General features: G+C 39.5%; 1 protein-coding gene across 9 annotated transcripts in view; it reads right to left on the bottom strand.

Moving 5' to 3' along the window:
* Positions 1–12814, bottom strand: part of PTPRG (protein tyrosine phosphatase, receptor type G) — a 737058-nt gene that overhangs the window by 591374 nt on the left and 132870 nt on the right. The window contains exon 1 of one of the 9 annotated variants that reach the window (XM_021070776.1): positions 8641–8659. The exons of the other annotated variants lie outside the window; for them this stretch is intronic. The gene's annotated coding sequence lies outside the window, so the exon portion shown is untranslated. Of the gene's footprint in view, positions 1–8640; positions 8660–12814 lie in introns of those variants that run through there. 9 annotated transcript variants of the gene reach the window in all.

Raw genomic sequence — 12814 nt, 5'->3', positions numbered from 1 at the left:
TAAAAGAATCACCATCAAGACTTTTTCCATAGCATTTAGAAAATTCAAATTCAGTGTTTCTCAGAGGAGTGAGCTGGGGCAGGGGATTCTGCCTCCTCCATGGGGCATCTGGCAAGACAGAGAGAAATTTTTGGTTGCCATGAGTGGAGGAATCTAGTGGGTAGAGGCCAAGGATGCTGCTTAACATCCTACAGTGCACAGGAGAGCGGCCTTGAAACAATGATGTGGTCCAAAGTATCACACAGTGCCAAGGCTGGGTCACCTGGCATTGACTCATTTAAAGCCCCAATAATCCTCGATGGTGGACACAGTTACTATACCCTTCTTACAGATGAACAAATTGAGGCCCAGAGGGGGCTAAATAACTGGTCTCTGTAGATCTGAGATGCCAATCTCTTCTCCCTGCATCAACCTCCAAAACCTGCATTCTTCACCATCCATCACACAGCCTGGCCTCCCAGACCACCAATTTTTGCCTCCTCTTGCCAGCAGCTATTCACCAAGTCAGATCCTACCCCCTCTCTGGAAACTCTGCTGGGGCAGGGCTGGAGTCTGACTGATTCACCTCTCCACAAGGCTGCCTCAGAGTGGCAGTCCACAGAGACAGTACTTAACATATGACTAACTGTTTGTCCAGCTCACTCTGGTAACTGGGTGACCACGGAGTATCATGTGCATTTTGGTTATGACAGTACATACCGGCCAGCATTCAGACAAGAAGCCTGATGCAATAAAAGATATCTCCTTCAAAATGCAGAGCGGTGAACTTTCATTAAATATTAGAATTGGAAATATCCTTTATAATCAAGGAATCTTGAGCAAATATGCATGAACAAGCTCATATGAAATTTGACAGAAATCTGTATTTGTTTTTCAAAGGACAGAGTCACCCTTCAGATTACCAAAGAGATCGGAAACACCAAGGCAAGGTCAGGAATCCCACACATCCTACTTTTAAAAGAAGCAAATTAAGGTAAGAGAAAGTGGCATCCCCAAGGCCACACAACCAATTGGCAAAAATGGAGCATAGAAAAGATGTCAATTCCCCCAGTCTGTGGAATGTCTTAGAAACACTATTCCTCCTTTCTGAATGTGAATCACTCAACCTTTAGTACCAAGGCTTAATATTAAATAAAATAAAGCCATGATAGAAAGAGTGTCAGCCTGATTAAACACAATTACTCTCAATCCCAATCTTGTGGACTCTAACATTATTATAACTGAAACTTCTTCACAACCTTTAAGCAAGCAATGCTAGCCAATAAGATGCTTCTTCTGATGTTCCTCATTTATTTTATGAAAAGGCATCAGTCTGAAAAACAAACTGAAAATGATGGGCAGTTTAATGGCCTGGCACCTGTAAATCTGGGGTAAATACAAGTTGCTAAGAAACACCTGTGATGTTGTGACCTATAATAAGGCAGAGGTTTGGTCAATATCCCAGTTCCTGACACTAAGCTCCTAAAGCCCTTGGAATTTCCTTAGTGACAAAAACTATAAAGATGAAAGGAGTGTTTTTGTTATTAATAACAAGCCCCTTTCAACTGCACCTGAGTTTATGTTAATGAGGGATTTCCACAGAAATCCCAAAAGGAGAAGGTTCACAGAGCTCTCAGATTGATGAACCAGGATGCACCCAAGTGCCAAGAGGATGACGCACCCCAGAATTCCGCAGGGACAGAAGTTCCTATGCCCCTATGATTCATCTGGCTGTTCATTTACATCCTTTTATATGGCCTTTGTAATAAACCAGTAATCCAGTAAACTTTTTCCCCATGTTTTATGAGTCATTCTAGCAAATGACTGAATCTGAGGACGGAGTTGCGGGTACCTCTGATTTGCAGCCGAGTCAGATAGAAGTTCGGGGTAACCTGGGGAGCCAACACACAAATGTCATCTGAGGCGTGTGTTTCTGGCAGGGGTAGAGGGGCCAATTTTGTGGGACTAAGCCCTGAACCTGTAGGAGCTGATGCTAGTATCTCCAAGCAGACTGGGTTAAATTGTAGGACAGCAAGGTAGCCTCTGCAGAGAACTGAAGTATTGCTTGATGTGGAAAAATCCCCTTGTTTGGATCAGTGTTGTGAGATTGTGGTAGTAGCAGAGGGCAGAGGAGAAAACAGAGTCCCGCCTTTTTTTTTTTTTTTTTTTTTTGGTCTTTCTGTCTTTCAGAGCAGCACCCATGGCATACGAAGGTTCCCAAGCTAAGGGTCGAATCAGAGCTGTAGCCACTGGGCCTACACCACAGCCACAGAGTCGGATCCTTAACCCACTGAGTGATGCCAAGGATCAAACCTGCATTCTCATGGATACCAGTTGGGTTCGTTAACCACTGAGCCACGACGGGAACTCCCAGAGTTCCATCTTCTTACACATCCAAGCACCAGGCCACTGAGACTTCACCAAACCAAACTACAACTTCATCACCTGGGGAGATTTTTAAACTATGGGCAGGAAGCAAAGGGCAATAGTACAGTACCAAGAATCTGAGGATAAAAGACCGAGGTTCAATTCAGCTCTGCACCCACCTTCTTATTCCCTGTGGCAGGAACCCAAGAGAACTGCCTGTGAACGTGCACCAATGGGCATATGGAAGGATGTTCTTTATAGGTGATTCCTAAAAGCCTAAAACTGGAAAGAACCCAAAGGCTTACCAATGCGAAACAGGGTCAACTGTGGTGTATACATATATTTAAAGAAAACTGAAGAACAAAGTACCCTACACAATACCATGAATGAATCTCAAAGACATTACACTGAACAAGAGAAGTCAGACACTGAGTTCCCGTCGCGGCGCAGTGGTTAACGAATCCGACTAGGAACCATGAGGTTGTGGGTTCGGTCCCTGCCCTTGCTCAGTGGGTTAACGATCCGGCGTTGCCGTGAGCTGTGGTGTAGGTTGCAGACGCAGCTCGGATCCCGCGTTGCTGTGGCTCTGGCGTAGGCCGGTGGCTACAGCTCCGATTCGACCCCTAGCCTGGGAACCTCCATATGCTGCGGGAGCGGCCCAAGAAATGGCAAAAAGACCAAAAAAAAAAAAAAAAAAAAAAAAGAGAAGTCAGACACCAAAGAGGACATACTGTGTGGTTCTGTTTATGATCCGTTCTAGAAAAGGCAAATGTGTCCATGATGAGTGGACTCACAACAATCCCCTACTTTGTTGGGGGTGGAAAGGAATAACTGGCATGACTGGGAAGCTGGAAGGTGAAAAAGTAACTCACTTACATATAAATTTTCCCATCATGTACTTCAAATGTGTGCACACATACATTAAATATTATAATTAATACTTAAATCTAGTTTATGTTATTATATAGTTATAATATTTAGTGTCTATAATATTTAGTATTAAATATGATTAATATTAATGCAGATGGAACAGGCAAGAGACAGGGTAGCATGCACTGACTAGCAGTGCTGAGAATGGAAATGAGTAAATGGAGGTTCGGCCATGTGTGTTCTACTCAGTGGCTGACCAATGGTGCAGACACAGGGGGTAAGAGTTGCCAGAAGAGAAATATTAGGAGTTGGTGGTAAGCCTGAAACTTTAAAAAGAAAACTTAGTTAGGTGGGTTATTGGGTCAAGTGATAACCAGGATGACTTCAGATTATTCAATATTACTTTTCCAAAGTTCTAGAAAACTGTATGTGAAGATTTACATGCATCTATGCATTTATAGTAAGGGTCTGTGACAGGTTGAGATGAGCCTAAGTTTAAAGCCAGCTTGGTGGTTTGCAAAGCGCTTACTCTGATAAAACTTGCTTACTTTTCTTCTCCTCAGTACCTACCTCGAGATTTGATGGAGGATTAAACAAGAATAGTGATATAAAGTGCCCGACCTGTCATAAATCCTAAGCAATTATAAGTTGTTCTCAATTACTTTTGTCATCCAGAACAAATGAAAATAAAACTTTTACAATGATAAACAAATTTCGTTCAGTAAGAGGGAGAAGTTAATCAACATTTAAAAGCATAGGGAAAAAAAGAAAAGAAAAAAGAAAGAAAAGATTTAGGACTAGAAATGAACATGCAAATGCCCCATTATTTACAAAGAACAGTTAACTCTAGAATTCATAAATCTGAATAAAGTACACATGAACTGTCCAGAAAAAAAATTAGTATTAAATATTGTGATTAATATTAATGTGCATTAATACTTAATGGTGATTTGCATGTTAATATATATTAATTTGCATATTAATTTATGTTCTGACTCAGCTAGCTACTAAAATAATTTTTGTGCAAAGAAAAGGAAAAAGGAAAAAATCTAACTCTGTCACTAATTACCTAAGATACCTAATTACCTAAGTTAAGGTGAGATACTTAACTTCCTGGGCTTCAAATACTCCTTTAAAATGAAGATAGCAATAGTCCCTGTTCTCATCAAGTGGTGGTAAGCAGGGTAAGGACAGGTGAAATCTTAGCTTAGTGCCTCAGAACACATAGGCTGCTATCATTTCTATCATCATGATGATGATAATTCTTGAAGATGTTTCTGCACTCAATTAACATATTGTGGAGGTAAGAAATAGCCATTGAATGTAGGCTCTGTTTTTTTTAAACCCCTACCCTCTGGCTCACAAAAACCCACAAAAAATAGAGTAAATACATTATTAGAATAATACATGCAACTAGAGATGCAACATGAATAAGAATATGTGACCTGGGCTGCCTCCAACTCAGATCTACCACAGATCCGAAAATGAAACTGCACTCTTCCAACTGCATCCCATGTCCTGAATGTAAGGTGCTGCTGAAGAATAGTCAGAAATCTCATTAGCAGTGGGTGCAAATGTGAGAAGGCTCATGCTGCTACTCTGCATGTCCTGACGAGACCAGGAGGAAATGCCTCCCCAAAGAATCAGATTGCCCAGCATGCAGCCTGATTAATCACCAGAGGAAAAAGTCCAAATAGTGTGATGGTGGAGGGCTCCATGAACACACAGGGAGAAAGATGCAGCCAGCAGGAAACAGACAAAGAGGCAAGCAACATAGGGGTGGAGAGCAACCACTAAATCTCCCACTAAGGTTTCCAGAGAACCAAGAACCCTACCCTCCTAAACTGTTTCCACTCCATCACTAATTGCTGGGGTTCCTTACATGGCAGGGTCTTTTGACCTGGATGGAAGCAAAGCTTATCCCTGGAGCTTCAATGATAGGAATACACATTTGTTTTGACCAGAGTTGTTAGCACGTTTTCATGTGCTTCCTGTGGACTATAAAGGCATGCAATTCAAGATTCAGGGAAAGATTATACAGAATGAAAATGGTACAGTTAAATGTGTGTCTGAGAAAATGGGGATATTCCTTGCCAGGAAGCAGCCTTAGAGTTCAACCTCCAAACCGGTCAACTTCACAATTTCCCAAATACATAGTCATATTCTCATCAAAGTATCACTGCTATAAGCGGGAAATTAAACAGAAATATGTTATAATGGGTAATAAAAGTAGGCAACCAGGGGAATTCACTGAACCCAATTTAGTTATAAATTTCCCTTAAAGTTAAGCTAAATATAAAGATACAGCAATTAGGTACAAGCTTTCAGCCCCGTGCTGAATTACTTTAATCATTCTATCTAGTCAGGGCTTACAAGAAACTTTGCTGTTGAACATTCTCAGCTTATTTGCAGTTTTAATTCCCAATCTTTTTATTCACAGATATGTATGAACAAAATATACTCTGGCTAAGTAATTTTGCCTCTCTTTATAAGGAAAACTTCATATACACGGGATTATATCGGGATCTCCAGAATGGTCTCAGCAATGCATGAGTCAACTTATTTCTTGGTTCAAAAGTCAAGTCAGGGAGATCCCCTGTTACTCAGCAGGTTAAAGATCTGGTGTTGTCACTGCTGTGGCTGCGGTCACAGCAATGGCCAGGGTTCAATCCCCGGCCTGGGAACTTCTACATGCCATGGAGGTAGCCAAAAAAGAAAAAAAAAAAAAAGTTAGATCCAGGGAATTCCCTTGTAATCTAGTAGTCAAAGGATCTGGCACTGTCACTGCTGTGGCTCTGTGCACCGCTGCTGTGGCACAGCTTCAGTCCCTGGCCTGGAGACGTCTGGTTGTTGCAGGTGTAGCCAGAAAAAAAAGGAAAAGGTCAATCTTACCAGCATATGGAAATCCTTGAGTGGTAGGGAGCACGCAGGGGAATATGGACACAGCAGATAAGGAAATTCTCAAGGTTTTCCAAACCACCTGTTCACTAAATAAGGATCAATGCCAAGAGGACCATGGAGACACAGTCTGCTCTCCAAAGAATCCAGAGTTCCAGGTATTTTTGCCCTAGAGTTCAAGAGCCCTCAACACTATAAAACTTTTGTTCTTAAAAATCTGGGAAAGTTATCTCAAAAGCAGCCATTCTAGGGTTGAATCTCCTTTTGTACTTAGCCTTATTTTCTTAGAGCTTTTCAAGTGTTTCAGTTTTTTATGCAAATCATTCTTTGAGGCTTCTTTGTCATCAGAGGCATTTTCCTGCTCTGAAGCTCCCTTCTTTTGTTCCCCTTTACTCCAGTGAATTCAGAGTATCTCCTGGCTTTTGTTTCTCTACAGTAGTAAAAGTCTATTGTGATGCAGTGGCAGACAATTTAAGCTAAGGTGACAATCACTTCAGAAAATAAAGCAAACCTGGTTTCATAAACTCCTACCACATCACTAAATATGCCTTCTGCAACAGGGGGAAGGGAAAAACACTGCAACCTTCACTTCTAGCTCAGAATAAGATGACAAAGGAACTTGGAAATAATTGGGAAAAGCAGCTAGAATTTATAAGGTAATACCTAATTCCCCTTAACAATGTCAATAGAGTAAGGATTCTCAAAGTGACCTTTGAGAAATCAAGGGGTCTCAAAGTGACACCCCAGGGGTCCCCAAGATAGTTTCAGGAGACACACTGGGAGCTTCCCAGAGACTCTAAGGCTTGGACCGTCACAACAGAGCGAGTGCAAAAGTAGTTATAGAAATCCAGCTGTTTTCTGTTGAGCCAGATGTTGAAGAGATTTGCAAAAATGAAAAGTAATACCACTCTTCCCAGTAAAACATTTCTTGCTTTGGAAAATAGATGCTTTTCATAAAAATATTATGATAACATGTGATCATTTTATTAGAGTTATTTTCATGACTTAAATAGTTTTTAAACAGTTCAGGTTAAAATTTAATATAGTAAATATCAATGGATATGGCTCACATAAACAAAAGCTCTGAGGCGTTCTCCATAATTTTTAAGAGCGTTAGAGGACATTTGTGTTTAAAAGCTTTGAGAACTACTATTATAGAAAAGGGATGAGCAGACTACATCCCATAGGCCAAATTTAATGTCTGTTTTTATAAGGTTTTACTAGCACACAGCTACATTTTTTTACATATGACATATAAGCCAAATCCAGCCTGGTTTTAGAAATGTTTTATAAATATTCTTATGAATAAAATTTTACTAGGACACAGTCACACCCATTCATTTATCTATCATCTATGGGTGCCTTCCTGCTACAAGGGCAGAGTAGAGTAGTTGTAACGGAAACAGTATGGTGTGCAAAGCCTAAAAGAACATCCACCATTTGGCCCTTTACAGAAAAAAATGATGATGGTAATGACAATGACGACAGCTCATAAATCCTAACTGGCTATATCCCATGTGCCAGACACTCTGCCATGACCACTCTACACGGGTCAAATCAACCCTCTCGGTAACCCCATGTCACATCCCCACTGGACGGATGAAAAATCTAAAGCTCAAAGTTGAAGGGACTTTCAGATCACAAGCCTGCATCAGTGGAACGGGCAGTATTCAAAACCAGGTGTGACTCCAAGATCAACCATGACCCTTCGACTGAAGCATGGGAAATAAACATGCTATATTTCCAAAACGCTCTCCAGGGAAAATGATAAAAACCTTCTTGCAAAAGCCAGAAAAGGGTATGTTTCCATTGAAGAGAGCACAGGACTCTGGTTGTGCTTCCTAGCCAGTACAGACACAAGGAAGAATGTTCATGCAACTGTCAAAGGAAAATCAAAATGGAGCCAGAATTGCTCAGAGAGCTCCCTATTATAATGGAGCCGCGACTCCACCAAGGAAGTGTCATTTATGCACATCTCAGGCTGAAGTGAAACTCAACTTTGACCATTTATTACCTTAACACAAGCATCCAGAACGTCTGTCCCATGTTCTAGAAACTCAAGATACTCACTGGATCCTTACCCTAAAATCTACTTATCAGACCCTTACCCAAAAATAGCTCCTGACAGCCTGTCCCTTGAGGACAAATATTTCCTTTCTTATGTCAAGGTCAATCCTAATTCTTGCCAGTACAACTTCAACAACATTTTGGCAATGCCTTTATAACTCTTTAACTTTATAACAAGAGTCTTTACAGCTCTTTCTTTTAATTTTACTCAAATCTGTGTCTTCTAAACTGTAACTCCTAAGATTCCAGATAAAACTCTTTTCTTATTTTCAGCATTCTGCCGTTCCTGGTTGACACAACCCATCAGCAAGCAAGCTCTGTAACACCAAGGATAGGTCCACATGAGAAATGATTGTGTCCTTTGTTGTATATTAATAACACTCCAATAAAGTTAGAAGAAGGAGGAGGAGAAGGTCATAGAAGTAATAGTGATAATAGAATCCTTTTGCCCTTCCTCACCTCAGAGGAAAAGTTTTAATGTCGGCCTTGGACACGATGTTGGTAGATATTTGGTAGGTACTAATCAGGTTAATAAAATTCCTTCTACTGCTAGAAAAAAAAGAAAAAGAAATGAGCATGTGGTTAGAATTTTTTAGATGGCTATGCACTTAAGACGTCGATTTGCAGCCCTTTACAATAACAACAATAAAAAGTACTTAGCATGACCACAGAAGCATTAGGGGGAATTTATAGGCACTAGAGCACTAGTAGAACCATGTAATGGTGCTTGTTCTCAAAAGACCCTCAACGTCTTTTTTGTTTGTTTGTTTGTTTTTTGCTTTTTGCCTTTTGTCTTTTTAGGTCTGCACCCAAAGCATATAGATGTTCCCAGGCTAGGGGCTGAATCGTAGCTGTAGCTGCCGGCCTGCACCAAAGCCACAGCAACATGGGATTTGAGCCGAGTCTGTGAGCTACACCACAGCTCATGTAATACCGGATCCCTGACCCACTGAGCGAGGCCAAGGATTGAACCCACATCCTCATGGATACCAGTCAGGTTCGTTAAGCACTGAGCCATTACAGGAACTCCTGAAAAGACCCTCACAGTCTTCATTTAAACAATATGTGTTTATATTCCAATCAATTCAACCCCATATTGATGGGGCTACAGAATGCTCAAAATGCTTTCTTAAATCCCTGTCTCACATCATCCTCTTGCCAAAATAATACTCATTCTCTCTACAATTTCTGAACTATGGATGTATATATTAAAGCTTAGTATATATCCAATATAATAGTATTTTAATCTCAAAAACGATAGGCTCTGTATATCATATAATCAATAGAACCTCTGATTACAGTTATTGTTGACTTAGTAAAAACAATACAGTTAAAACCAAACAAATGAGAAATACTTTCTGAGTTATGCTTCTATAACGTAGAACAAGCCATCCTGGCCATAGAACTCATATCTTTAAAAGAAATGTCTGACTTTAAAAATAAATAAATAAATAAATAAAAAACTCCTGAAGAGTCAAACAAAATGAGACCAAAAATCAAATCAAATCAAACTGTAAAACCTGAAATTAATGTTCCAAATGCAGGGAGTACGCGGGACACACAAGGCAGTGGAATTCGGAGATGCCAAAGAAACAGAGAGGTTCTTTAGTCAGAGAAGCTCCGTCTCAAAGGAAGAAAATTGAGACCTAAAAACTAAATTAAGCAGCAAAGCTTTTCAGTATAACTGGGTCCCCCCAGTGCGATGCTTTTAAGACATCAGGGAGCCTCAAGCCCATTGCAGGAATTTTTATTTTTAAGTTGTGAAAAACCAGCATATGGTGTAACAGAAAGTCCAAACAGTTCAAAAGAGTTGACAGTGAAAAGTAGGAGTCCCTCCACTCCTCAGAATTTTTTCACTTCCTTCTGAAGACCCTGTGTGTAAGACAAAGAGACAGAGAGACAGAGAGAATCAGAATATTCCCCTCTCATAGCCCCTCACTAGGAAAAAAACTTAAATAGAATATTCTACCAACTCTGCATGTGGCCTTATTTTCTCTCAGTAACTAGATCAGAAATCATTTTAAATCAATACATCTAAATACGCAATCAGTAGACACCTCTTTCTTTTGAAATGGCTACACATAGTACACCATTAAGCACATATGTCACAAATAAGAATCTCAGGAATTCCCACTGTAGTGTAGTGCAGTGGGTTAAGAATCCAGCTGCGGTGGCTCAGGTCACTTCAGGAGCACGGGTTTGGTCTTTCGGACAGCACAGTTGGTTAAAGGATACTGCATTGCCAAGGTTGCAGCTGTGGATCAGATTCAATCCCTGGCCTGGGAACTTCCACATGCCTCGGGTGTGGCCATTTAAAAAAAAAAAAATTATGTATGTTTAGGTTGCTTCAAGTTTCATGCTATCTCAATAGTTACCACATTTACTGAAAAAAACATAACCCTTGGTACAGATGTGCAAGTTTCTCTATATATGTACATTTTCACTTTTTGGGAAAGCTTGCATATTGTCTTTCAAAGATTTCTGAACCAAATATATATTCCCAGTGATACAGTTATAAGCCAGTAGTGGGCAGACAATAGAGCAGACCGTTGAACAACAAAGATTTGAAATGCATGGGTACACTTATAAGCAGATTTTTTTCAATAATAAATACTATACTACACAATTTTCACTTGGTTGAACTTGCAGATGCAGAACCATGTATAGGGGAACTGCCCATACGCAGGGCTAACTGCAAAGTTAGATGCAGGTTTCCAACTGAGTTGGGGGTCAACGGCCCTGTCCCCGATACAATTCAATGAGGATCAACTGTACTTTTAATCCATTCTCTTACTAATTTGATGTTTTATCAAACATGCTGATCTTTGCCACTCAATACAAGATATATAATGTTATCTCACTATAGCTTTAATATGTAAGGGACTTTTAGAAAAATGATTCCTATATTGCCCCTTACTAGTATAATTTTTTCCCTAAATATTGAACACCAAAGCAATAAAAAAGAATGTGTTAAGCAACTGTGGCCTTTTTTATTAATGAAAACATATGGATTATTTACTGCATTGGAAAGAAATCCTTGTTATATTTGATAGCTAGAGTTTCTTCACACATCTGGTTAATTCTGGATCAAAAAAGAAAGAAAAACCAAAATCAGAGTAAGTGGAGTTGTAATGAATGAGTGTAACTAGTCATCAGAAAAATGAAGGTAGATGTGTGTAGGTAAGTAGAGGTAGGGTGTATGTGTATATAACGGGATCACTGAATTGATGTTGGCTCAAGATAAAGTGTAAATATCCTACCTTCCTATTGCTTCATTTGTTTTTTCCTCTCCAGCTTTCTAAAGCACATTCTAAAAGGTGTTCATATTAATCACTGAAAGCAATATTTATGTGATTGGACTGAATTAAAAGTTAAAATAATATGGGATTCAACTTTAGTAGAAAGACAGAAAAATCTCTCATTCCTTTTAAATATCTAGTCTGGAGGGGGACAGACTGGGAAACACAGGCTACTAAATCAGGAAAGGCTGGAGTGAAGAATAGGAAAAATTATATTGACCTAGCAATTCTTCTTTTATTGTTTTGTTTCACTTTTACCAAGGTATAAATGATACATAAAATTGTAAGATACTTAAAGTATACATATACATTTCATAATTTAATATACATACACACTGTGCAAGGATTACCCCCATCTAGTTAATTAACACATCCATCAGCTTACATATTTGTGTGTGTCTGTGTGTGTGTGTAAGAGAGAACATACATGTAAGTTTTACCCTCTCAGCAAATTTCAATTATACAATACAGTGTTATCAACTATAGTACCATGTTTTACATAGATTTTTACACCTTATTCATCTTACAGCTGAAAGTTTGAAAGTTTGTTTACCAAACCTCTTCCTACTTACTAGCTATACTTAATGCCTTTGAGACTCCCAATGCTCCCTCATGAAATGGTCTCCTACCCACCTTACCTCCTACCCATCTCTGTTACACCTTTGGCCACTCCTGAAAGAATTAATTGGTATTTTTATGCCCACATGCCTGAACACATGCTGTTCCCTCTCCCTCGAATGCTGTTCCCTCTCTCTGAAATGCCAGTGGTTGATCTTCAAGCCCAACCGATCACTCTGTACTCAAAACAACTTCACTTATTTTTAACATTGTGCCTGGACACAGAAGCCCAAATAGAGTCAAGTTTCATTGTGTCTTCCTCTTCTCCCTCACCAGCCCCAACAGAGCCAGCATTTGTTATCTTTACTGCAGCAGACTATACTTGTGTTTCTTTTCTTGGGATATTTCAGCATATCGTTCTAGGGCAAGGACTCAATCTTCTTTTGGTACTCATTAGTACTAAATCCAGTCACCTAATGGGAAAAAAATGTCTACTAAACCTACTGGATCCTGGCTAACAGACAATACAGATATGAATGTATATTTAATTATAACACGTTACCTGGGCATTTCACCATAAGAGTTCAGAATATATTAGCAAAAAAGGAATACACTGCCAAGTTTAAGGACATGTCATGGGTAATAAGCAGAAGTATTTGAATATTCTCTTACATAAAATATATAATTTCCCATCACAAACCTAATGGAAACATAAAAATCATTTATTCTAACAAGTTTTGGACAGGTATTAAATTCAGAATTTCTCATATATTAAT

This window comes from Sus scrofa, chromosome 13 (genome assembly GCF_000003025.6).
Source record: "Sus scrofa isolate TJ Tabasco breed Duroc chromosome 13, Sscrofa11.1, whole genome shotgun sequence".
Classification (NCBI taxonomy): domain Eukaryota; kingdom Metazoa; phylum Chordata; class Mammalia; order Artiodactyla; family Suidae; genus Sus; species Sus scrofa.
The sequence above is the reverse complement of the archived record's forward strand: the minus strand, read 5'-3'. Positions and strand labels throughout refer to the sequence as shown.